At 46.9% G+C, this 25,180-nt stretch overlaps 1 protein-coding gene across 1 annotated transcript in view; it reads right to left on the bottom strand.

The window, feature by feature from the left end:
* The window catches only part of LOC132237449 (DLA class II histocompatibility antigen, DR-1 beta chain-like), an 85,850-nt gene that overhangs the window by 35,271 nt on the left and 25,399 nt on the right, over window positions 1-25,180 (bottom strand). The window lies entirely within an intron of this gene.

The raw sequence follows: 25,180 nt of genomic DNA, 5'->3' as shown, positions 1-25,180 counted from the left end.
ACCCCCTACCTCCTCTATCCCACCGGCCCTGTGCACAAATTTTGTGCACTGGGCCTCTAAAATATATATATATATATATATATATATATATATATATATATATATATATATATATATACATACATACACACACATACTCTCCTCCCCACCTCCCATTGACCCCTTCTACCTGGCCCTGGACCCCATACCTGGCCTTCACTTACTACTGTCAGTGTTCATGGGTTATGCATATATCTGTCTCCCTCAGTACATTGACATAAGCTATTTGTCCTATGGATAGGGATGTGAAATGCAAATCATTTACTCTTAAGTGTCCTTGGTTTAGGGAATATAGGATATACTAGATAATTCCAAATTGCTGTTTAACCATCTCATAGAATAGTTTCCTATTCTATTCATCCAATTAGTTAGAATTAACATTCCTCAGATTAGCAATATATTCAGATTTTTAAAAATAATACAATACTTATTCATTAACAGATTCCAATCCATCCTCTAGATCAACAGTTCTCAACCTGTGGGTCGCGACTGCTTTGGGGGTCAAACAATTCTTTCACAGGGGTCGCCTAAGACCATTGGAAAACACATATATAATTACATATTGTTTTTGTGATTAATCACTATGCTTTAATTATTTTCAATTTCCAACAATGAAATTGGGGATCACCACAATACGAGGAACTTTATTAAAGGTCACGGCATTAAGAAGGTTGAGAACCACTGTTCTTGATTCTCCACATGAGGCATACTGAGATTTATATTTCAGTATTCCGTTATTTAAAAATATTTTGATACTCAATATTTTTTTTACCATTTGACTCAGCAAACTCAAAATATAAGTTATACGTCCCTGGGACCTGGGATTCAACCTTGGATCTGGGCGTCAACCTTGGAATGTGGTTCATTCTTATTCAAGAACCGCCCATTATCATGGAGACATTAACCTTGTTGCCCAAGCAATGGAGTCCCATCCCAGCCCATGGTGCTGACTTCCCCTGCCTGTGATCCCTACTTTCCTGTGTAATCTTTGTCCCCAGCAAACCAACTCCCCAAAAGATAGACATCAGTGACCAAAATTACATTACAGACACACAGACAAAAACGTCTCACCAGCTAAGAGTTCCTGGCGGCTGCCACCCTGGGAGGGAAAGCAGGAAGCTCCCCGAGATGAAGAGTTCTCAGCAGCTGCTGAGGTGACCCTGCGATCTCTGCCATGTGGTCAGCCTGGCCACAGTAGCTGGGATCCCCAGAGCCAGACGTGCCCCATCTTTACACAAATAAACCAAACAACAAACAGACACAAACATCAACAGAAACACTCATATGAGCGGGCATGACCCACAGACACAGAAGGTCCTGCACTAAGAAAACCACTGAGCAGAGCAATGCCTCCTGTCGCTGGGTCGGGGACTGCCCTTCCCAGAACCTCAGCGTCTCCCAGTGGGCTACTTGGGGAGGGCATTCCCCAGGCCGAGAGTTTTTGTTTCCATCCTCGGCAGGTCCTTTGTGTCTGTGTGCTCAGCCTCCATACTGGGGATTTATTGCGCAACCCAAGAGTCCCCTGTGACTATGTGCTCAGTCCCCCATACTGGCGATGTCTCCCACTCCCTGAGATCCACTTCGTCCTTCTCTGGCCGCTTCCCTTGCAGGAGAACGGAACCACCGATCAGAACTCCGCACTCGCTTTATGTCCAACACACATCCCAGTCACAGGGACCCGACCTCGGAGGACACCCCATCACCAAACTAGCACTCAGTCCACTGCCCACCTTGGCTCGCGCGTGAGGTCACCTGATGCTGCAGCTCTTGCCTGGGCCCCTTCATGCGTCGCTGGCTCCCTCTCGATCTGGACCTCATAGTTGGCCCTGGGTAGTTGCCTCCTCACCCACTGCCCCTCCTTGGTTCTGGAAGCCTCCTTGGGGGGGGGGAGGTAGGGGCGAGGGGAGGGAAAAAGGTCTCAGCACTGGGAACCCACCCTTTTTTGTCAAAGTGCTTTGGGAGCGGGGTGGGGGGGGGGTGTGTGTGGCCTCAGCCCTTGCCTGCTTCCTCCGTTGCACTCAGTGAGCAGCTCCTGCCCAGGAAGCCCCACGCCTGGAGCCCTGGAGGCTGCTTTCAGGTCCAAGACCTGCGGGCTGGGTGCACACCTTCCCTTCCCCTTCAGTTCGCTGTACGGATCTGTCCTTAGGGCCTCATCAGGGGACGAAGGCCACAGCTTGGCCAGAAGCCTGTGCTGCCTCATTGGTCCTCTTGCTGACCCTACAGGTCCTTCTGATGGAGGACAGAGTTGAGCTTCTTGAGGGCAGTGATCTGGAGGGAGGGGGAGGCCCGGGTCCTGCAGGGGCAGCCATCTTGGCGCAGGCCCCGCCCCCACCGCGCCCTGCATGACACTGGTTCCCAGGGTCTGAGCTCCTTGGAGGGTGCAGGCTGCTTCTCTGATGGCCGCAGGCTCAGCATCTCCCCCTCTGCCAGGTCTTTTCCTTGGTGCCAGCCCCGCCTGCAGCGGGAGGTGCTGGTGAGGCAGAGCCAGGGGGGCAGCAAGTAGGGCTCTGAGCTCTCCCAGGGGTTGATGTCACTGCAGGATCCTTCCCAGGACCTGAGGGAGGAGGGCCCACCCCAGGCTTCCTAAGGGACTGGGAGGCAATGCCCCTCCCCTTCCTGTTCTCCTGAAGGAAAGTTCCAGGTCATTTCCACATTTGAAGTCTGGAAAACAGGCAGGTACTTCATTCTCTGCACACTGGTGTCCCTGGTGCTGACACCAGCTATAAGGGGACCTCCTCCCGGCACCACCATGGCCCCAGCAGACAGGCTCTGGGTCGAGCTGGGTGCCCAGGCCTCAGGGACCAGCGACGGCATCAGCACGCGGGTCAGGCTCTGTGGGCGGGAGGTCCTGCGTGAGGGTCTCCTCGCTGCCCGCACCTGGAGCTCTCGCCCCTCTCACCCCACAGCTGGCTGGGCTCCTGAGCACAGGTCTGCAAAGCCCTGGGTGGTAGGCGGGGCCTGGACGCTGGTCTCTGTCACCTCGAAGTGGGGGTCACAGTTACCTGTGCTCATGGCAACGCGGGGCCATCACAGTCCCCTCCGTCCCCCTCACGGGAGGGAGGCCGAGGAGAGGCCCTCCTGTCCTCTCGGGGCTCAGAGGACCCGTCCCTGCTTTTCTTCCTGAGGCCTCTTGTGACTCCACAATTGCTGTCTTTCTTCTTTTTAATTATATTGATTTTTTATTTATTTTGTTATGTAGAGAGCCATAATCATTTCTTTAGTCCTCACCCAAGGCTATGTTAATGGACTTCAGAAGGAGAAGAAGGGAGAGAGAGAAACATTGGTCTGTTGCCTCCCGCAGGGGCCCCACCAGGGATGGAACCTGCACTGGGATGTGCCCTCACAGGGAAGGGAACCACCTCCTTGTTGGACCTGGGACGAGGCTCCAGTCAAAGGGGCCGCCGACTGGGCACTGTCTGCCTGTTTGAGTTGAGAGGCTTCAGGCGGGAAGAAGCTGGTGGCGCTTTTTGCTTCCTCTCTGTCCTCACTGCCCTGGGCGTGGGCCTGCTGCTGCTCCCTCCCCGGCTCTCCAGACCATCTCCTCATTTCATGACCTGGGGCTCAGAGTAAGTTCTGCGTCATAATATTGTCCATGACACACCCCTGCCTGGGTTCCTCATCGCCTTCCACACCACCTGCACCGCTCAGCCAGCCCAAGTGCCCAGCTCTCAGCCAGCTCCCAGTGCCCAGCCCTCACCAAGCTCCCAGTGCCCAGCCCTCAGCCAGCTCCCAGTGTCCAGCCCTCAGCCAGCTCCCAGTGTCCAGCCCTCACCCAGCTCCCAGTGCCCAGCCCTCAGCCAGCTCCCAGTGCCCAGCCCTCACCCAGCTCCCAGTGTCCAGCCCTCAGCCAGATCCCAGTGTCCAGCCCTCAGCGAGCTCCCAGTGTCCAGCCCTCACCCAGCTCCCAGTGTCCAGCCCTCAGCGAGCTCCCAGTGTCCAGGCCTCACCCAGCTCCCAGTGTCCACCTCTCACCCAGCTACCAGTGTCCAGCCCTCACCCAGCTCCCAGTGTCCAGCCCTCAGCGAGCTCCCAGTGTCCAGCCCTCACCCAGCTCCCAGTGTCCAGCCCTCAGCGAGCTCCCAGTGTCCAGCCCTCACCCAGCTCCCAGTGTCCACCTCTCACCCAGCTCCCAGTGTCCAGCCCTCAGCCAGCTCCCAGTGTCCAGCCGTCAGCCAGCGCCCAGTGCTCAGCCCTCAGCCAGCTCCCAGTGTCCAGCCCTCAGCCAGCTCCCAGTGTCCAGCCCTCACCCAGCTCCCAGTGTCCAGCCCTCACCCAGCTCCCAGTGCCCAGCCCTCACCAGCTCCCAGTGTCCAGCCCTCACCCATCTCCCAGTGTCCAGCCCTCACCCAGCTCCCAGTTCCCAGCCCTCACCCAGCTCCCTGTGTGCACCTCTCAGCCAGTTCCAAGTGCCCAGCCCTCACCCAGCTCCCAGTGTCCACCTCTCACCCAGCTACCAGTGTCCATCCCTCACCCAGCTCCCAGTGTCCAGCCCTCACCCAGCTCCCAGTGTCCAGCCCTCACCCAGCTCCCAGTGCCCAGCCCTCACCCAGCTCCCAGTTCCCAGCCCTCACCCAGCTCCCTGTGTGCACCTCTCAGCCAGTTCCAAGTGCCCAGCCCTCACCCAGCTCCCAGTGTCCAGCCCTCAGCGAGCTCCCAGTGTCCAGCCCTCACCCAGCTCCCAGTGTCCACCTCTCACCCAGCTACCAGTGTCCAGCCCTCACCCAGCTCCCAGTGTCCAGCCCTCACCCAGCTCCCAGTGTCCAGCCCTCACCCAGCTCCCAGTGTCCAGCCCTCACCCAGCTCCCAGTGCCCAGCCCTCACCCAGCTCCCAGTTCCCAGCCCTCACCCAGCTCCCTGTGTGCACCTCTCAGCCAGTTCCAAGTGCCCAGCCCTCACCCAGCTCCCAGTGTCCACCTCTCACCCAGCTACCAGTGTCCATCCCTCACCCAGCTCCCAGTTTCCAGCCCTCACTCAGCTCCCAGTGTCCCGCCCTCACCCAGCTCCCAGTGTCCAGCCCTCACCCAGCTCCCAGTGTCCACCTCTCACCCAGCTCCCAGTGTCCAGCCCTCAGCCAGCTCCCAGTGTCCAGCCGTCAGCCAGCGCCCAGTGCTCAGCCCTCAGCCAGCTCCCAGTGTCCAGCCCTCAGCGAGCTCCCAGTGTCCAGCCCTCACCCTGCTCCCAGTGTCCACCTCTCACCCAGCTCCCAGTGTCCAGCCCTCACCCAGCTCCCAGTGTCCAGCCCTCAGCCAGCGCCCAGTGCTCAGCCCTCAGCCAGCTCCCAGTGTCCAGCCCTCAGCGAGCTCCCAGTGTCCAGCCCTCACCCTGCTCCCAGTGTCCACCTCTCACCCAGCTCCCAGTGTCCAGCCCTCAGCCAGCTCCCAGTGTCCAGCCGTCAGCCAGCGCCCAGTGCTCAGCCCTCACCCAGCTCCCAGTGTCCAGCCCTCAGCCAGCTCCCAGTGTCCAGCCCTCACCCAGCTCCCAGTGTCCAGCCCTCACCCAGCTCCCAGTGCCCAGCCCTCACCAGCTCCCAGTGTCCAGCCCTCACCCAGCTCCCAGTGTCCAGCCCTCACCCAGCTCCCAGTTCACAGCCCTCACCCAGCTCCCTGTGTGCACCTCTCAGCCAGTTCCAAGTGCCCAGCCCTCACCCAGCTCCCAGTGTCCATCCCTCACCCAGCTCCCAGTGTCCAGCCCTCACCCAGCTCCCAGTGTCCAGCCCTCACCCAGCTCCCAGTGTCCAGCCCTCACCCAGCTCCCAGTGTCCAGCCCTCAGCCAGCTCCCAGTGTCCAGCCCTCACCCAGCTCCCAGTGTCCAGCCCTCAGCCAGCTCCCAGTGTCCAGCCCTCACCCAGCTCCCAGTGTCCAGCCCTCACCCAGCTCCCAGTGTCCAGCCCTACCCCAGATCCCAGTGTCCACCTCTCATCCAGCTCCCAGTGTCCAGGCCTCACCCAGCTCCCAGTGTCCAGCCCTCAGCGAGCTCCCAGTGTCCAGCCCTCACCCAGCTCCCAGTGTCCAGCTCTCACCCAGCTCCCAGTGCCCAGCCCTCACCCAGCTCCCAGTGTCCAGCCCTCACCCAGCTCCCAGTGTCCAGCCCTCAGCCAGCTCCCAGTGCCCAGCCCTCAGCCAGCGCCCAGTGCCCAGCCCTCAGCCAGCTCCCAGTGTCCAGCCCTCACCCAGCTCCCAGTGTCCAGGCCTCACCCAGCTCCCAGTGTCCAGCCCTCAGCCAGCTCCCAGTGTCCAGCCCTCAGCCAGCTCCCAGTGTCCAGCCCTCAGCCAGCTCCCAGTGTGCACCTCTCAGCCAGCTCCCAGTGTCCAGGCCTCACCCAGCTCCCAGTCTCCACCTGTCAGCCAGCTCTCAGGGTCCAGCCCTCACCCATCTCCCAGTGTCCACCTGTCAGCCAGTTCCCAGTGCCCACCTCTCAGCCACCTCATAGGTTCCAGGCCTCAGCCAGCTCCCAGTTTCCAGGCTGAGTGTCCAGGCTAGCTCTGGGTGTTCTGGCCGTTATCCAGTTCCAGTGTCCAGTCCACAACACTGTAGCTGCTCGAAGTTCCTGCACATTCAGTTGGGCATTTCCCTGGTCCCGCCTCTCAGGGCTCTGATTCCCTTAAACCTTCCCTGTCAGGAGGCTAAGGGGAAATGGGGAATGGCCACCCTCCAGTGGCACTGGCCTTTCACTCTAACCCTATGTAATAAAGAGCTAATATGCTAATGGTTGTTACACCCTCATACCATAATGACCGATAAGCAGGAGGCTGCCTCATAATATTGTCCATGACACCTCCCTCCCTCCCTCCCTCCCAGTGTCCAGCCTCAGCCAGCTCCCTCAATATTATGAGGCAGAACTGACTTTATGAGCCAGTGGGTGGACAGTGTTGCGTGCTCGATGAGGCAAGCGCAGTTGGGCGGGACTTGACTCTGGATCCTGCAGTGCACACCAGACTCTCAAGGAGGGAGGAGAGAGCCAGATACCTGCACCCAGGACCCTCAAAACTGGGCGGCGGGAGACCCATCCCTTGCAGATTAGGCTGTTCATCAGCTTGCTGTCAGTGGCCTGACAGCCAGGAATTAATGCTGGTGTTCTTTATCCAGCATCTAGAAGGGATTCAGGAACCTGGAGAAGGCACTGTATGTAAATTAAGCAAGAGTCCATAGATGAAACACAATTTTGGAAGGCACTTGGTGGGCCAGAAGAGCTTGGCTAAAGAAATCAAGTTCTCTCTTGTCTCAGGACCCCTTCTTTTTTATTAACACAAATTGTCCTAAAGCAAGGTGGATATAGATAGATAGATAGATAGATGATAGATAGATAGATAGATATAGATATCTCTATATATCTCTCTCTATCTCTCTCTCTATCTCTATCTCTATCTCTATCTATATCTATATCTATATCTATATATCTATATCTATACTAGAGGCCTGGTGCATGAAATTTGTGTACTTGGTGGGGAGGAGGGGGAAGGTCCCTCAGCCCAGCCTGCACCCTGTTGCAGTCCAGGAGCCCTTGGGGGATGTCTGACTGATGGCTTCCTTAGCACTGCCATGGAGGTGGGAGAGGCTCCCACCACTGCCACTGCACTCACCAGCCATGAGCCTAGCTTCTGGCTGAGAGGTCCTCTCCTATGGGAGTGCACTGACCACCAGGGGGCAGCTCCTGCATCAAGCATCTGCCTCCTGGTGGTCAGTGCATGTCATAGTGACTAGTTGTTCTGCCATTGGGTTGATTTGCATATTAGCCTTTTATTATATAGGACTAGAGGCCCGGTGCACAAAAATTTGTGCACTCGGCGGGGAGGGGGGTCCCTTAGCCCGGCCTGTGCCCTCTTGCAGCCTGGGAACCCTTGGGAGATAACGACCTGCTGGCTTAGGCCTGCTCCTGGGTGGCAGAGGGCAAGCCCAATCCCTAGGTGCAGCCCCTGGTCAGGCTCAGAGCAGGGCCGATTGGGGAGTTGGGGTGCCGCCTCCTGTCATGCACAGAGCAGGGCGGATCGGGAGGTTGCGATGCCACCCTCAGTCATGCTCAGGGTAGGTCCGATTGGGGGGTTGGGGCACCGCCCCATGTCACACTCAAGGCAGGGTCGATGGGGAGGTTTCAGTGCCACCCCCTGTCATGCACAGAGCAGGGCCAATCAGGGGGTTGAGGAGCTCCCCCCTGTCACTCACAGAGTAGGGCCGATAGGGGAGTTGGGGCACCGCCCCCTGTCACACACAGAGCAGGGTGGATAGGGAGGTTGTGGCCCCGCCCCGTCACACACAGAGCCGGAGGGCAATCAGGGGGTTTGGTCGCTACCCCCTGTCATGCTGATCCCGGTGCTGGGAGGCATATTACCCTTTTACTATATAGGGTAGAGGCCTGGTGCATGGGTGGGGGCCAGCTGGTTTGCCCTGAAGGGTGTCCTGGATCAGGGTGGGGGTCCCCACTGGGGTGCCTGGCCAGTCTGGTTGAGGGGCTGAGGGCTGTTTTCATGCTGGCAGGTGACTGAAGCTCCCAACTGCTCCTTTTTTTCTTTTTTGTTCTGGGCCAGCTTTAGGTCTGAGGCTTGGCTCCAGCTATGAGACCTCCGCTGCTGAAAGCAGGTATCTGGTTTGTTTGGGTTCTATAATTGTAACAGTTTCAACTCCAGCTCTGAGATCCCGACTGGCTGAAAGCAGGTTTCTGGGGTTTTGTTTAGCTTCTATATTTGTAACAATGTTTCAAACTGCAAGCTCAGAGGTCGGCAAGGCAGGCGGGGAACGTTGCAAGCCTCTGTCACGAAGCAAGCAAACCTCATTTCGCTTTAAGCTGCCTGGCTGCCGCCGCCATCTTGGCTGGCAGTTAATTTGCATATCGCCCTGATTAGCCAATGGGAAGGGTAGCGGATGTACGCCTAATTACCATATTTCTCTTTTATTAGATAGGATATATCAAGGGCCAGGGTTTAGCAGTGGTTCTCAACTTTCCTAATGCTTTGACCCTTTAATACAGTTCCTCATGTTGTGACCCAACCATAAAATTATTTTCATTGCTACCTCATTACTGTAATTTTACTACTGTTATGAATCATAATGTAAATATCTTATATGCAGGATGTATTTTCATTGTTGGAGACCCACAGGTTGAGAACCACTGATATACAGAATCCATTGTCAGATTGGAGAAACTACCTCCCGCTGTTCAGGTATTTGGCCAGGAGGAGGTAATAACATGTAAATTAAGATGCCCTCAGCTGTCTGGCAGCAAGCAATCATTTATGCATTCTTTTTAGGTTTGAGGAAATGCACTCAGCCATTTCCAGATGATTCAGCCCTGCTGACATGCTGGCATTGGCTTCCGGCAAGGAATCCCATTCACCTGCACCCAGGACCCACACAGCAGAGAGTCATCTTTGACACTTCTATTATAAAGAAAGGGCAAATAGCAATATTAAAATACTTCCTCTAATTAATTCCCTATTAATGTGCACGAATTTTGTGCACTGTGTCACTAGTTTTTAAAAAGCATAATCCGGGGAGCTCTTTTATTTTATTTTTAATATTAATTAATGTTTAATTATAATTGACAAACAGTATTATGTTAGTTTCAGGTCTGTAATGTAGTGATTAAACACATATACCTTACAGAGTGGTCACCACAAGAAGAGGATCTGTCACCACACATGGTCATTAGTGTTACTGACCATCTCCCCAATGCTGCATGTCACACCCCATGACTCGCTGTATAACTGGCAGCTTGTGGTCACTCCCTTCCCCTTTCCATCCCTCCCCACCTCATCCTTGTGGCAACTGCTCATTTATTCTCTGTATCTGTGAGTTTGTTTCTGTTTCACTTTGTTTTGTTTTTTAGATTTTACATATAAGTGAGATCATATGGTATTTGTCTTTCTTTGTCCGATTTATGCCACAAAACATAATATTTTACATCCATGCTGCCTCGAATGGCAAGATTTAATTTTTTAAAAAACATATATTTTTTTATTGATTTCAGAGAAGAAGGGAGAGGGAGAGGAAGATAGAAATCTCAATGATGAGGGAGGATCATTGCTTGGCTGCCTCCTGCACAGATCAAGCCCCCTGGAGTTCAAGCCCACAGGCTGGGCATATGCCCTTGACTGGAATTGAACCTGGAATCCTTCATTTGTAGGCCGATGCTCTATCCATCCAGGGCAAGATTTAATTTTTTTATGTCTGAGTAATATTCCATTGTATATATGAACCACAGCTTCTTCATCCATTTGTCTATCAGTAGGCACCTAGGTTGACTGGCTATCCTGGCTATTGTAAATAGTGCTGCAATGAACATATGATATATATCTTTCACATTAGTGTTTTCATTTTCTTTCCATAAATACCCAGAAGAATTTCTAGGTCACATGATAGTTTCACTTTAATTTTTTGAGGAACCTTTACATTATTTTGCATAGTGACTGCACCAATTTGCATTCTCACCAACAGTGCACGAGGGTTCCCTTTTCTCTACAGCCTCTCCCACACTTGTTATTGTCTTTTGATAACAGCCATTCTGACACCTGTGATGTGATGTCTCATTGTGGTTTTGATTTGCATTTCCCTGGTGATTAGTGATGTTGAGCATCTTTTCATGTACTTGTTGGCCATCAATATGTCTTCTTTGGAAAAATGTCAATTCAGTTCCTCAGCGATTTTTAAATTGGATTGGTTGTCTTTTGATGTTGAGTTGTATGAATTCTTTATATATTTTGTATATTAATCCCTTATTGGAAGTATTATTCGCAAATAATCTCCCATTCATCAGGTTGCATTTTCATCTTATTGATGGTTTCCTTTGATGTGTAAAAGCTTTTTAGTTTGATGGAGTCCCTATTTTATTGTTATTTTATTTATTTTATTTTTTTGGTATTTTTTTTTTTTTATAGAATCCCCTTTAAAAAAATATTTTTATTGATTTCAGAGAGAGAAGTGAGATGGAAACATCAATGATGAGAGAGAACATTGATCCGAATTCTCCTGCATGTCCCCTTCTGGGGATGGAGCCCAAAACCCAGGCATGTGGAATGAACCACAATCCGACTTGTGCCCTTACTTGCATGACCTCCTGGCTCATAGGTCAACACTTAACCACTGAGCCACACCAACCGGGCTCCACTTTTTTTTTTTTTTAATTTTCACCCAAGGACATGCTTATTGATTTTAGAGAGAAAAAGGGGGAGAGGGGAGAGAAAGAGAGAGAGAGAGAGAGAGAGAGAGAGAGAGAGAGAGAGAGAGAGAGAAGGAAACATTGATTGGTTGCCTCCTGTATATGACCCAATCAGAAGCCCTGACCAAGGATGGAACCCACAAACTTTTGATGTATGCATGATGATCCAACCAACTGAGCCACGGTCTGGTCAAATCTTCTCCCCCTCCCCACTTTTTTTTTTGCTTTTGTGGTCTCTGCCAGAGGAGACATATCCAAAAAAAAAAATACTGCTATGCTCAATGTCAAAGAATCTACTATTTTTTCTCTTAGGAGTTTTATAGTGTCAGGTCTTACATTTAAGTCTTTAATTTATTTTGAGTTCATGTTTGTATAAGGTATAAGAAATTGGTCTAGTTTCATTTGTTTTGCATGTATGTGTCCAGTCTTCCCAACACCATTTATTGAAGAGACTGTCTTTATCACATTGTATGTTCTTGCATCCTTTATTGTAGATTAATTCACCTGATAAGAGTAGCTTTATTTCCTGGCTCTCCACTCTGATCCATTGACCTGCGTGTCTGTTTTTGTGTCAGTAGCATACTGTTTGATTACAATAATTCTGTAGTATAGTTTGAAATCAGGGATTGTGATATATCCAACTTTGTTCAATTTTCTTAAGATTTCTTTGGCTATTTGGGATCTTTTGTAGATCCATATAAATTTTAGGATTGTTTGTTCTGGTTCTGTGAAAATGCCATTGGTATTTTAATAGGGATTGCATTGAATCTGTAGATTGCTTTGGATAGTATGGATACTTTAATGATGTCAATTCTTCCTCTATAGGAGCATGGTATATCCTTCCATTTATTTGTGTCTTGTTCAATTTCTTTGATCAATGTCTTATAGTTTTCTGAGTACAGATCTTTTACTGCCTTGGTTAGCATTTTTAAAAAATGTTTTTATTGATTTTTTTAGGAAGGGAGAGGGAGAGATAAACATGGATGAGAGGAACCAATGATCAGCTGCCTTCTGCACGTCTCTTACTGGGTATCAACCTCACATCCCACAACCCTGGCATGTGCCCTGACCAGGTATAGAAGAGTGACCTCTCAGTGCATGGGATGAAGCTCAAACAACTGAGCTACACCAGGCAGGGCTTCCTGGGTTAAATTTATTCCTAACTATATTCTTCTTTTTGATGCAGTTATAAATGGGATTATTTTCTTAATTTCTCTTTCTGATCATTTGTTATTTGTCTATAGAAACACCAGGTTTCTGAATATTAATTTTGTATCCTACAACTTTACTGAATTCACTATTAATTCTAATAGTTTTTTAGTGGTTTCTTTAGAGTTCTCTAGATGTAGTATTATGTCATCTGCAAATAATGACCATTTTTACTTCTTTCTTTCCTATTTCCTTTCCTTGTTCTTGTCTGATTGCTGTGGGTAGGACTTACCCTACTGTGTTGAATTAGAGTGCTGAGTGTGGGCATTCTTGTCTTGTTCCTGATCTTAGAGAAAAAGCTTTCATCTTTTCACCATGGAGTATGTTTTTAGCTGTGGGTTCTCACGTATGGACTTTAATATGTTAAGGCATGTTTCCTCTATGCCCACTTTGCTGAGATATTTTTAAATAAACGGATGCTTGATTCTGTCAAATGCTTTTCCTACATCGATTGATACAGTCATATGATTTTTTAATTCTTCCTTTTGTTATGTGGCGTATCATGTTCATTGATTATTGGATATTGAACCATTCTTGCATTCTAGGAATAAATCCCTCTTGATCGTGCTGTATGATATTTTTAATGTATTGCTGAATTCAGTTTGCTAATATTTTGTTAAGTATTTTTGCATCTATGTTCGTCTGGGATATGGACCAGTCATTTTATACTTCTTTTTTTCCTCCTCCTCCTCCTCCTCCTCCTCCTCCTCCTCCTCCTCCTCCTTCGTCTTCGTCTTTTTCTTCTTCTTCTCTGCCTCTCCCACCTCCACTACCTCCTCCTCCTTTTTCTTTGGCAAGGTCTTTGTCTGGTTTTGATATGCTTTCCTCATAAAATAAGTTTAGATGCCTTCCCCTCTCTTCAATTTTTGGGAATAGTTCGAGAATGATAAATATCAATTCTTCTTTGAATGCTCAGTAGAATTGAGCTGTGAAGCCATCTGGCCCTAGATTTTGTTTATTGGGAATTTTTATTTTTTGATTCAATTTTGACTCTAGTGATCAGTCTGTTCAAATTTTATGTTTCTTCCTGACTCACTGTTAGAAGATTATAAGGTTTTAAGAATTTATTCATTTCTCCTAGGTTGTCCAATTGTTGGCATATAATTGTTCATAGTATTTTCTTATAATCTTTTGTATTTCTGTGGTGTTGCTTGTCACTTTCCATTTTTTGTTTCTCATTTTATTTATTTAGGTCTTCTCTCTTTTTTTCCTTCATCAGTCTGGCTAAAGTTTTTATCTATTTTGTTTATCTTTTCAAAGAACCAGTCCTACTTTGATTGATATTTCCTATTATCTTCTTAGTCTCTATTTTATTTATTTCTGCTATGATCTTTATTATTTTGTTCCTTGTACTCTGGGCTTTGTTTGTTCTTCTTTTCCTAGTTACCCTAGGTGTAAGCTTAGATTGCTTATTTGAATTCTTTCTTGTTCCTTGAGGTGGGCCTATTGCTTTGAATTTCCCCCTTAGAACTGCTTTTGCTGTGTCCCAAGAATTTGGAATTGTTGTGTTTTTATTTTCATTTCTCTCAACATATATTTTCATTTACTCCTTGATTCCCTTATTAACCTATTAATTGTTTAGTTCCATGTTGTTTAGTCTCCATGTGTTTTTGATTTTTTTCCCCAATTTTCTTCTTAGATTTATTTCTAGTTTCATACTGTTGTGATTGGAGAAGATTCTTGATAAGATTTCAATTTTAAAAAATTTATTGAGACTTTTTTGTAGACTAACATGTGGCCTATTCTAGACAAATGGTCCACGAGTACTTGAAGATAAAGTATATTCTTCTGATTCTGGCTGGAATGTTCTGTATCTTTTCAGTGTATCTATTTTAGTGTGTCATTTAAGACCATTGTTTCCTGATTGATTTTTTTGTCCAAATAATTTATCCATTGATGTAAGTGGGGTGTTAAAGTTCCCTGCTATTATTGTGTTACAGTCAACTCTTGCTTTATGTTATTAATATTTGCTTTAAATATTTAGGTACTCTTAATGTTTAATGCATAGATGTTTATAAATATCTTCTTTTGTTAGATTGATCCATTTATCATTATGTAATGCCCTTTTTTGTCTCTTGTTATCGCCTTTGTTTTAAGTCTATTTTGTTTGACATAAGTATTGCTACTGCAGTTTTCTTTTCATTTCCATTTGCATGAAATACCTTTTTCCATCTCTTCACTTTTTGTTTTTTTGTGTCTTTCAAACTGAATGAGACTCTTATAGGTAGCATATGCACAGGTCTTGTTTTTTAATCCATCCAGTCACCCTGTCTTTTGATTGAAATGTTTAGTCCATTTACATTTAAAGAAATTATTGATAGGTGTATACTTATTGCTATTTTATTAATTTTTTTCTGTGCTTTTGTAGTTCTTTTCTGTTTCTTTTCTCCTGATCTCTTCTTTCTTTTTTTAAAAATTCAGATTCAAGTATATTTTTCCATTGATTTTCAGAGAGAGAGGGAAAAACAGAGAAATATTAATGTGAGAGAAACATATTGATTGGTTGCCTCCTGCACTAGCCAAACCAGGGCCTGGGTTGGGGAGGATCCTGAAACCGAGGACTGTGTCCTTGACTGGAATTGAACCCAGGACCCTTCAGTCCACAGGCTGACACTCTATCCACTGAGCCAAACCAGCTATGGCTCTTGCTCTCTTTTCATGTACATTGATGACTTCTTAGTGTTTGTTTGGGTTCTTTTTCCTCATTTCTAACTGTATCTATTATAGATTGGGGGTTGCCATAGATTCATATATCACAAGCTGTGTGTATAGCAATGTTTTTTTAAGTTGATTGTTGCTTAAGCTCAAATGCTTTCTAAAGCTACACTGTGTACTCACCCCCATGTTTATGTTTATTACATCATATTTTACATCTTGCTTTGTGTGTGTATCCCTTAATGTATTACTGTGTTACACATTCTTTAGCTACTTTTGTATGTCAATCTTCCTTCTAGCTTTATAATTGGTTGAACTACTACATTTACAACTGTTTGCCTTTATCAGTGAAAATTTCTTCATTCCAATATTTTCTTGTTTTTAGTTTTGGTATTTTCCATTTAAAGAAGGTTTCTTAACTTTTCTTTTAATGCTTGTTTAGTGGTGATGAACTCTTTCATCATTTGATTATCTGGGAAACTCTTTATCACTACTTTAATTCTGAATGCTAACTTTTCTGGATAGAGTATACTTGGTTGTAGGTTTCCGCCTTTGATCACTTTGAATATTTTGTGCCATTACTGTATCTGCTGAAAAATCAGCTGATGGTCTTATGAAGGATCCCGTGTACATAACAAGCTGCTTTTTCTCTTGCTGCCATTAAGATTCTTTAACTTTTGGCATTTTAAATCTGATGTGTCTTGATATGGGCCTCTTTGGGATCATTTTGTTTGGAACTCTCTGTGCTTTCTGGATTTTTTTTATTGTTATTACATCAATGGTTTGAAAAATTTTATTTAACTTCAGCAAATATTGGGAATAGAAAAATGAACTCTGCAGAATCTCACAAATAATTTTTCTGATCTCCACTAACAAATGCTGTCCTCCAATGGTTAAGCAATGATCATGCTATGAACAGTCACCATAATGAGTACTGAAATAGAAAACAGGCGGAGAGACAGTAAAATATTTCTCATACAGCATAGTACAACTTCTTTTCTTAAATCCCCAGGTGGGCTTCATCACTTGAAAAGATATGCAGCAATTCCATGATCGTGTCAAACTTAACCTTGCATATCTTTTAAAATCCTGAAGTTTTTAGCAACCTACAAAGCACTCTGCCCAGCTGAGCCTGTGCGGGCCTGTGGACTCCGGGAGGGGCCTGTGAACACTGGTCACAGGCCAGCATGGACGGGGCGCTCCGCTGAGCAGGCAGTTGTGGGTTGTGCTTCAACTGGTTAGGAGAGGCGGGCCCAGGCGCAGCGGGGCCCACTGCTGGGCATTGCAGGCCTTGCACAGAGGAGCGAGCTCCCTGGGGTTGGCTTGAGGCAAAGCTGCGCATGATTAAAAGCTGGAGTCTGGGCTTTAGGAGTGACTGGGGGTGGGGGCAGGGGTGGGGCAGCTGGCAAGCAGAGTGTGGGGTGGGGAGAAGTGGGGGCTCTGCCTTCTCCGAGGAAGGAGGGGACCACATTCCCAACCTCCACAACCCCTGGGCCCTGTAGTCTGCCCAGGCCAGTGCGGGGGAGTCAGGGCGGATGGACTCTCAGCCTTGAAACCCTAGACCCGCTGCCATGACCTGCTTCCCCCAGGACTGAGCGCATAAACCCCCGAGTGTCAGAACACGCGGTTCTGCTCCGGCCTGGTGGCGCCCAGCCGTGTGCATTGGGCCAGGCCTTCCGGTCCAGCGCGTCTCCAGAGCGGGCTGCGCGGAGGGCGGTGAAGCGTGTCCTTGAGGGGAACAGGGAACTGTGTTTGCGTGGACAGACATCCTCTGGGAAGACAACAGCGGAGGGAAAACGTCGTGGTCCAGAGGCGTGGGCATTATTCCCAGAACAGTGCGAGGCATCTGTAATCACATTTATTCCAGGGATGGAAAACTGGAATTTCATATTGCTTCATATTTTGAAATTTTGGGGGGAAGATAAGGGAACTATTAGGTGTTTCAAAGACCAACCTTTTGGCTCATGACGATAAACCCCGAGTCCGTGTGTGAAGGGTGACGGACCAGTTCATGGGGTCCAATGAGGCTCCACCACCGGGGATGCAGGAGCGCAGCTGAGGCCAGGCCCTTCTCATTCCGGGAAAACAAGAGGCCTGGGAATGGAGCAGAGCTGAGCAGGAAGGGTCTGGCTGGTGGGGTGGAAAGGCTAGTGAAGCAGCCCAGGGCTCTCCCTGCTCCTGGCCGGTTGCTCCGCTTGGGCCGAGAGTGGTGCTATGCTCCCTATGGAGACTGTAAAAGACAAGAAGCCTTCAGGACTCCCGAGTCGGACTGTGCTTTCTGGATTTGGATGTCTGTTTTCCTCTCCAGGTTGGGGAAGTTTTTAGTCATTATCCCTTTAAGTAGGCTTTACATCCCTTTCTCTCTCTTCTCCTTCTGGGACCCCTATGATTCAAATGTTGGCACACTTGATGTTGCCCCATAAGTCCTTCAAACTATCCTCATTTTTAAAAACATTATTTTTTCTTTTTGCTGTTCTGGTTGACTTTCACTACCTTGTCTTTCAGCTTGCTGACTCATTCTCCTGCCTCAACTAATCTGCTGTTGATTCCCTCCAGAGCATTTTTGTTTTCATTTCACTTATCCTATTCCTCAGTTCTGATTGGTTGTTTTAAATATTTTTCTATGTCTTTGTTGAAGTTCTCACTGAGTTCATCTATTATGCCAGGGTTCATGTCCCAGCATCAAGAAGGGTTCAGGAATCTGGAAAAGGGGCTGTGCGTAGGTGACATAGGAATCCAGAGACTAATAAAGAATCCGGAGACGAGATGTAATTTTGAAAGGCATTGGGGCTCGGAGGACCTTCAGCTAAAGGAACTGAAGACTCCCTCCTTGTCTAGAACCCTTGCTTTTATTAACACAATTTGTTCTAAGGCAAGGTGGAGCTAATACACCTCAAAGGGTAAGGCTTCAAAGGGTACAGAAGCATTGTCAGTTTGGGGAATAGCCTACGGCTGTTCAGATTTTTGGCCATGTGGACGAAAGGGGCCACATGCTGACCTGACAAGCTCAGGAGAGGCCTGCATGGCAGTCTTGCAAACTCGACCTAAAGTCACCACAAAGGATGGTCTGAAATTAAACTTTAACTAAAATCAGTTATGGTGGGCAGTTTCGTCCTAGGCCAGTATCTTCACTGACAAGGTCAACCTTTACTGTAACTGAGCCTATCTGTCTTTTTGCATGTTTGATAACATATCCTTGAAATGTCTGTGTAACTTGTGACTTCCCTTTTTTTGGAGCCCCTGGGGCACAACCAAATGTGCTGAGCCCCAGGACAGATACCACAGATTCCTTCATTTATCATGTTAATTGTTCCTGTACCCACCTAAGTATGTGTCCATCATTTTACGTTTTATCCAATCCCAGGGGTTTCCCTGCTTTGTTTATTCCTCCTCCTTAATCTATCACCAATGAATTTCATGTAACCCACCTACGTCCCTCCTTTGATTGCAATGTATAAATACAATTTTAACCCCGCCATTCTCTGGAGCACTATCTCAATTCGTTGAGGTTCTGCTTCCCGGCATATGTCGACAGTTTGGCTCAAATAAACTCGCAAAAATTCTTTACAGGTTTCAATGGTTTTTTTACGTTAACATTACTTGGCGTAGTCACAGCAGGATTCCAAAGAAGCTCACCCAGGACCACCTTGCGGACTCAGACTCGGTGCTAGGATCCAGCCAAGGGCCCATTGAGCCCCGCCGGCTCCCCCGTCCCAGGTGAACTTTAGTGAGTTGTCTCTTGGATCCAGAATCTTTCCTTCCTTTGGTTGAAGGTCGGACTTTATTTGAACTGTTTAAAATCCTCGAGGTGGAACCAGGGTTGATAAGACCCCAGGTTAAGGTTTCACAGAACCCAAGCCAAGGCAGGACTGGAGCAAAAAAATGGGTGGCTGGTTTTGATTTCGGTTCTTCAATTAGAATTGCTTTCTGAGAGTCTGAGCAAAAAATAAAACCTTCGCTGTATAAATGAGAGCTGAACTCGTTCAGCTCCGAAGATAAAGGGGCACATCCTCCCTCCTGCCCGATTCTTGGGTGTTCTTAGGTGACTAAGAACCTTTGAGGAGGTGTCAGAGGTTATACCTCACGACATGCAGGAGCCCCACAGGGAAATTCCAACTCAACTGTAATTAACTGATTGGCTCATCCGGGAGAGCGGCCATAAGGCCTGGTAAGCCAGAGCCCCGAGCCCTTCTGGTTGTTTTAGACAGCCAGGAGAGAAACCGAGACACGTAAGAGGGTTGAATTGCGACATGAGGGGTGACAGCCTCATGGAGCTCAACCCATAAGCAGTACATTTTGCAACCCACTACATAACACCCCTAGAAAATTTGCTCAGACTCTACAGATATTCAATAATAATAAAAAAATTAACATGGAGAATTGTTCCTCCAAGGCCAGAAGCTCCCGAGACCCCAGCCCTCATTTAATACTCCTGATAGGAAGCCTTTACTTGCAAGTACTTTAAAGAAATGGGAAGATTTAACTAGAAAATATTAACTGAGAAATGGCTAAAATGCAGTTTGTTTGGGGTACCTATGTTAATATTTTGCATGCAGAAATGAGAAAATGCCGGCTCTGAAATTAAACTGAATGAATATATGGGAAGCATATCTTGATTTGGAAATTAGAAGCTTCTAGAGAAAAGCATAGAAAAAATTTTCTTCTAATAAGATGGACATTAATAAAATTTTAGAGACTGTCTCAGAACTATTCTGAAGTTAATTAATGTCTACACCCTGTTTTTCCCTTAGCCCATTTTTTGTTTGTTTGTTTTTTGAATAGTCCATTGGGAATATACTGAAATTTTAGAGAGGGTAAGTTCCCGAACCAGGGACAAAAGACACTGCTTTGGTAGTTTCTAATGCTGGACATTCTCTGGTGTAAACTTTTAGTGTGTTCTGTGTGCCTGTATAAGAGTGTTGATGTTTTTGTGTCTCTTTGTTGTTGTTTAAATTTGTTTAAAGAGGAGGCAAGTTCCGCTTTGGGGAAGCCTAGTTGTCTTTTAAATCAGGTTGAAAAAAGAATGCAATGGTCACCTCAATGTGGTTTCTTGTCCAAATTAAAATCTTAATTTGTATTTGGAATCTAAAATCTGTAATAAGAAATAAAACCCTGCTGCCGAACCCGCCTCTGTTGCGGAGAGATTCAAAGGTGGCAGGAGAGGGTAGAACTATCGGCTTGCCCTCAAAAAGACTAGTTTTATTTAAAAATTACCGGAGAAGATCTTATGATAACCAAATTTTGGCTAAGATAACCTTGGGTGCTAGCCATTTCTTTGGAAAGTGAATTAGGAAAAAATTTAAAATGTCTTTCTATTAAGCATGACTTTGGGAAAAATGCGCCATTTGAATCATTTGCTGAAACTTCCCCCAAAGCAGGATGTGGGAAAGTGAAGAAGGGAGCACATGGTGATCCGATATGGACGCCTCCTCCCCAAGTATTCTACTTTAAAGTCTCCTTGTAATTGAAAAGTTTTACAAAATTCAAAAATGCGTCTGGGATTTCTGTGCATATGTAAAGAGAAAAGCTGGCTTAAAACTAATGCGTACAACTGTCCTGTTTTTGGATATTTAGATAGAGTCTTGAGCTGGAGTCTCTTTATAAATGTACAAAATAAAACCCAAGACTGATTATTTCCTAAGAAAAATGGCGAATTTGACCCAGGGAAGAAATGCAGGCTTGTTCTAGCAACAAGCCTCCAAAAGAAAATTCAGTAAAATTGTCTCTGTTACAAAAATATGCCAAAGTAAATGCCTTAAAATAATAATTGGATTTGAATCTCAAGAATTATTGAAATATATCCTATCTAATAAAAGAGAAACATGGTAATTAGCGTACGACCTCTACCCTTCCCATTGGCTAATCAGGGCGATATGCAAATTAACTGCCAGCCAAGATGGCGGCCGGCAGCCAGGCAGCTTGAAACTAACATGAGGCTTGCTTGCTTCAGTGACGGAGGACTCTAACGTTCCCTGCCTGCCGCTGCCGGCCTCTGAGCTGCAACTCTAAGCAACTATGTAACAAATATAGAAACTAAACAAAACCCCAGAAACCTGCTTTAGTCCGCCAAGCCCGGCAGGATTGCAACATTGTAAGCAAAGGCCAGAAACCTACTTTCAGCAGGGGAGGCCTAAGAGCTGGAGCTAAAGCTAAAGCTGGCCCAGAATAAAAAAGAAAATAAGAAAAAAAGGAGTGGTTGAGAGCTTCAGTCACCCCGAGCCTGAAAACAGCCCTCAGCCCCTCACCCAGACTGGTCAGGCACCCCAGTGGGGACCCCCACCCTGAAGGGTGTGTGACCAGCTGCAAACAGCCATCATCAACTCACCCAGACTGGCCAGGCACCCCAGTGGGGACCCCCACCTTGATCCAGGACACCTTTCAGTGCAAACCAGCCGGCATCCACCCGTGCACCAGGCCTCTATCCTATATAGTAAAAGGATAATATGCCTCCCAGCACTGGGATCAGCGGATCAGCATGACAGGGGGCAGTGCCCAAACCCCCTGATCGCCCTGCGGCTCTGTGTGTGACCGGGGGCGGGGCCACAACCTCCCTATCCACCCTGCTCTGTTCATGACAGGGGAAGGCGCCCCAACCCCCTGAACATCCCTGCTCTGTGCCTGATAGGGGGGAGTTCCCCAACCCCCTGATCACCCTGTGGCTCTGTGTGTGACAGGGTGCGGCGCCCCCCCACCCCCACGGGCCCTGCTATGTGTGTGATGGGGTAGAGCCATAACCTCCCCATTGGCCCTGCCCTGAGTGTGAGAGTGGCAGCGCCCCAACCCCCTGATCGGCCCTGCTCTGTGGGTGATAGAGGGTGGCACCCCAACCCCCTGATGGGCCCTGCTCTGTGAATGACAGGGGGCAGTGCCCCAACCCACTGTGCATGACAGGGGGTGGCGCCGCAACCTCCCCATCGACCCTGCCTTGAGTGTGACAGGGGACGGTGCCCCAACCCCCCAATCGGCCCTAACCTGAGTGAGACTGTGGGTGGCATCACAACCTCCCGATCGCCCTGCTCTGTGCATGACAGGGGGCAGCGCCCCAACTCCCCAATCGGCCCTGCTCTGAGCCCGACCAGGGGCTGCACCTAGGGATTGGGCCTGCCCTCTGCCACCCGGGAGCAGGCCTAAGCCAGCAGGTCGTTATCTCCCAAGGGGTCCCAGACTGTGAGAGGCCACAGGCCGGGCTGAGGGATCCCCCCCCCCCCGAGTGCACAAATTTTTGTGCACTGGGCCTCTAGTTAATTATAAAAATCTAAGTAGCCTGGTTAAAAAAAAACTGACCCTTTGTTAATTAAAAAGGCTAGCTGAGGCCTTTCTAATGGAGGAAGTGGCTAGTTGCTTCCCGCCTCTAGCAAATCTTAAAGAAAGAATGTGGTCAATTTACATCTGAATGGACCAGGTTAGACCAAACTTGCTGAGAACAGTTTCCCCCAAGGCTGCGGCTGCAATCAATTGGCCAATTTTGAAATTTCCCCTGCAGGCAAGCAACTGGCAAGAAATTATGTAGCTACAAGTTTGCTTCTTGACTTTCCCCAGAAGAAAAAAAAGGTCGTTTTAAAGTTAAGAGCTGGGCCAAGCCTGTTTTACCAGTCTCAAGAGTGGTTTTCCAGAGCCACTGGGAACTTGGGGCCTTGGAGTTTACTGAATCAAATGATAAAAACTTATGTCTACGTATTTTGAAGTGACATAATACTGAAATATTGATCTGAGTGTGCCGCATATGAAATCTAGAGGATAGAATTGAATCTGTTGGTTGATGATGTCTTGTATTTTTGAAGTTTATTCTTAAAAATGTTACTGATTGAGAAATGCTAAATATTTGACTTTCCAGCTAAAAGTTAGAGGTTCAGATTGTATTGGGAGAAATTGTGTAGTTGTGGTAGCTAGATGCCTAAAGTGTAGAAATTTAATTTTTTAGAAAATAATTTTTGCTTTCTCTGAGATAATTAGGAATTCAAAATATGTTGCTTATTGGTCTGATTAAAAAAGAGGATTAACTCTGTGATCTCAACTAAAATTCTTAATACAAAAACCAGTTTAAATTTAATTGCAAAGAACAGTGTAGACAGCAACCACTTTGGGCTGCCTGACTTGACAGCTGCCATGTTGGCCGCATGGCTTGCCGCTCCCCTGGGGGTTGTCATCTTGAAACAGGAAAGGCCAACCCCTCCCTTTGAATTAGCCAATCAGGAAATACATGGCGCCTGAGCTCCAGTCAGGAGCAAAGAACGGGTCACTGGGTTGTTAAGACATCTGCATCCCAGAAAAAGCATTTGACAAAATCCAACACACATCTTTGATAAAAACTCTCAGCAAGGTGGGAATAGAAGGATCATACCACAACATAATAAAAGCCGTATATGACAAGCCCACAGCCAACATCATACTCAATGGACAAATACTAACACCATTTCCCCTAAGAACAGGAACAAGACAGGGATGTCCACTCTCACCACTCCTGTTCAACATAGTCCTGGAAGTATTAGCCATTGCAGTTAGACAAGAAGAAGAAATAAAAGGCATCCAAACTGGAAGAGAAGAAGTAAAAATGTCCTTATTTGCAGACGACATGATATTATACATACAAAACCCTAAAGACTCCATCAAAAAGCTACTAGACTTAATATATGAATTTGGCAATGTAGCAGGATACAAAATTAACCCCAAGAAATCTGAGGTATTTCTATACACCAATATTGAACTTTCAGAAAGAGAGACTAAAAAAACAATCCCATTTACCATCACACCAAAAAATTAAGCTACCTAGGAATAAACTTAACTAAAGAGGTAAAAGACCTCTACTCAGAAAACTACAGGACGTTGAAAAAAGAGATAGAGGAAGACATAAACAGATGGAAGAACATACCGTGTTCATGGATTGGTAGAATCAAAATCATAAAAATGTCTGTACTACCCAAAGCAATCTATAAATTCAATGCACTTCCCATTCAAATACCAACGGCATACTTCACAGATCTAGAATGAACTCTGCAAAAGTTCATCTGGAATAAGAAAAAGACCCCGAATAGCTGCAGCGATCCTGAAAAAGAACAAAGTAGGTGGGATCTCAATACCAGATATCAAGATGTACTACAAAGCCACTGTTCTCAAAACTGCCTGGTACTGGCACATGAATAGGCATATAGATCAATGGAATAGAGTAGAGATCCCAGAAATCGGCCCGAACCAATATGCTCAATTAATATTTGACAAAGGAGGCAAGAACATACAATGGAGCCAAGATAGTCTCTTCAACAAAATCTCAGACATATGCTGAAGCAATTTCTTCACTGATACAGCTCCTAGGGAACTTGAAACTAAAGAGAAAATGAACAAATGAGACTACATCAAAATAAAAACTTCTGCACAGCAAAAGAAACCATCCACAAAACAACGAGAAAACCCACTGCATGGGAAAACATATTTGCCAATGTCATATCTGATAAGGGCCTAATCTCCAAAATTTATAGGGAACTCATACAACTTAACCAAAGGAAGATAAACAATCCAATCAAAAAATGGGAAAGGATCTAAATAGACACCTTTCAAAAGAGGACATTCAGAAAGCCAAGAGACATATGAAAACATGCTCAGAGTCACTAATCATCCGAGAGATGCAAATCAAAACAGCAATGAGGTACCATCTCACACCTGTCAGACTGGCTATCATCAACAAATCAACAAACGACAAGTGCTGGAGAGGATGTGGAGAAAAAGGAACACTTGTGCACTGCTGGTGGGAATGCAGACTGGTGCAGCCACTATGGAAGACAGTATGGAGTTTCCTTAAAAAACTGAAAATGGAACTCGCATTTGACCCTGTGATCCCACTTCTAGGAATATATCCCAAGAAACCAGAAACACCAATCAGAAAGGTTATATGCACCCCTATGTTCATAGCAGCACAATTCACCATAGCTAAGATCTGGAAACAGCCTAAGTGCCCATCAGTAGATGAATGGATTAGAAAACAGTGGTACATCTACACGATGGAATACTATGCTGCTCTAAAAAGCAAGGCACTCTTACCATTTGCAACGGCATGGATGGAACTGGAGAGCATTATACTAAGTGAAATAAGCCAGTCAATGAAGGAAAAATACCACATGATCTCACTCATTCAT

This window comes from Myotis daubentonii, chromosome 6 (genome assembly GCF_963259705.1).
Source record: "Myotis daubentonii chromosome 6, mMyoDau2.1, whole genome shotgun sequence".
NCBI classification, from domain to species: Eukaryota; Metazoa; Chordata; class Mammalia; order Chiroptera; family Vespertilionidae; genus Myotis; species Myotis daubentonii.
The sequence above is the reverse complement of the archived record's forward strand: the minus strand, read 5'-3'. Positions and strand labels throughout refer to the sequence as shown.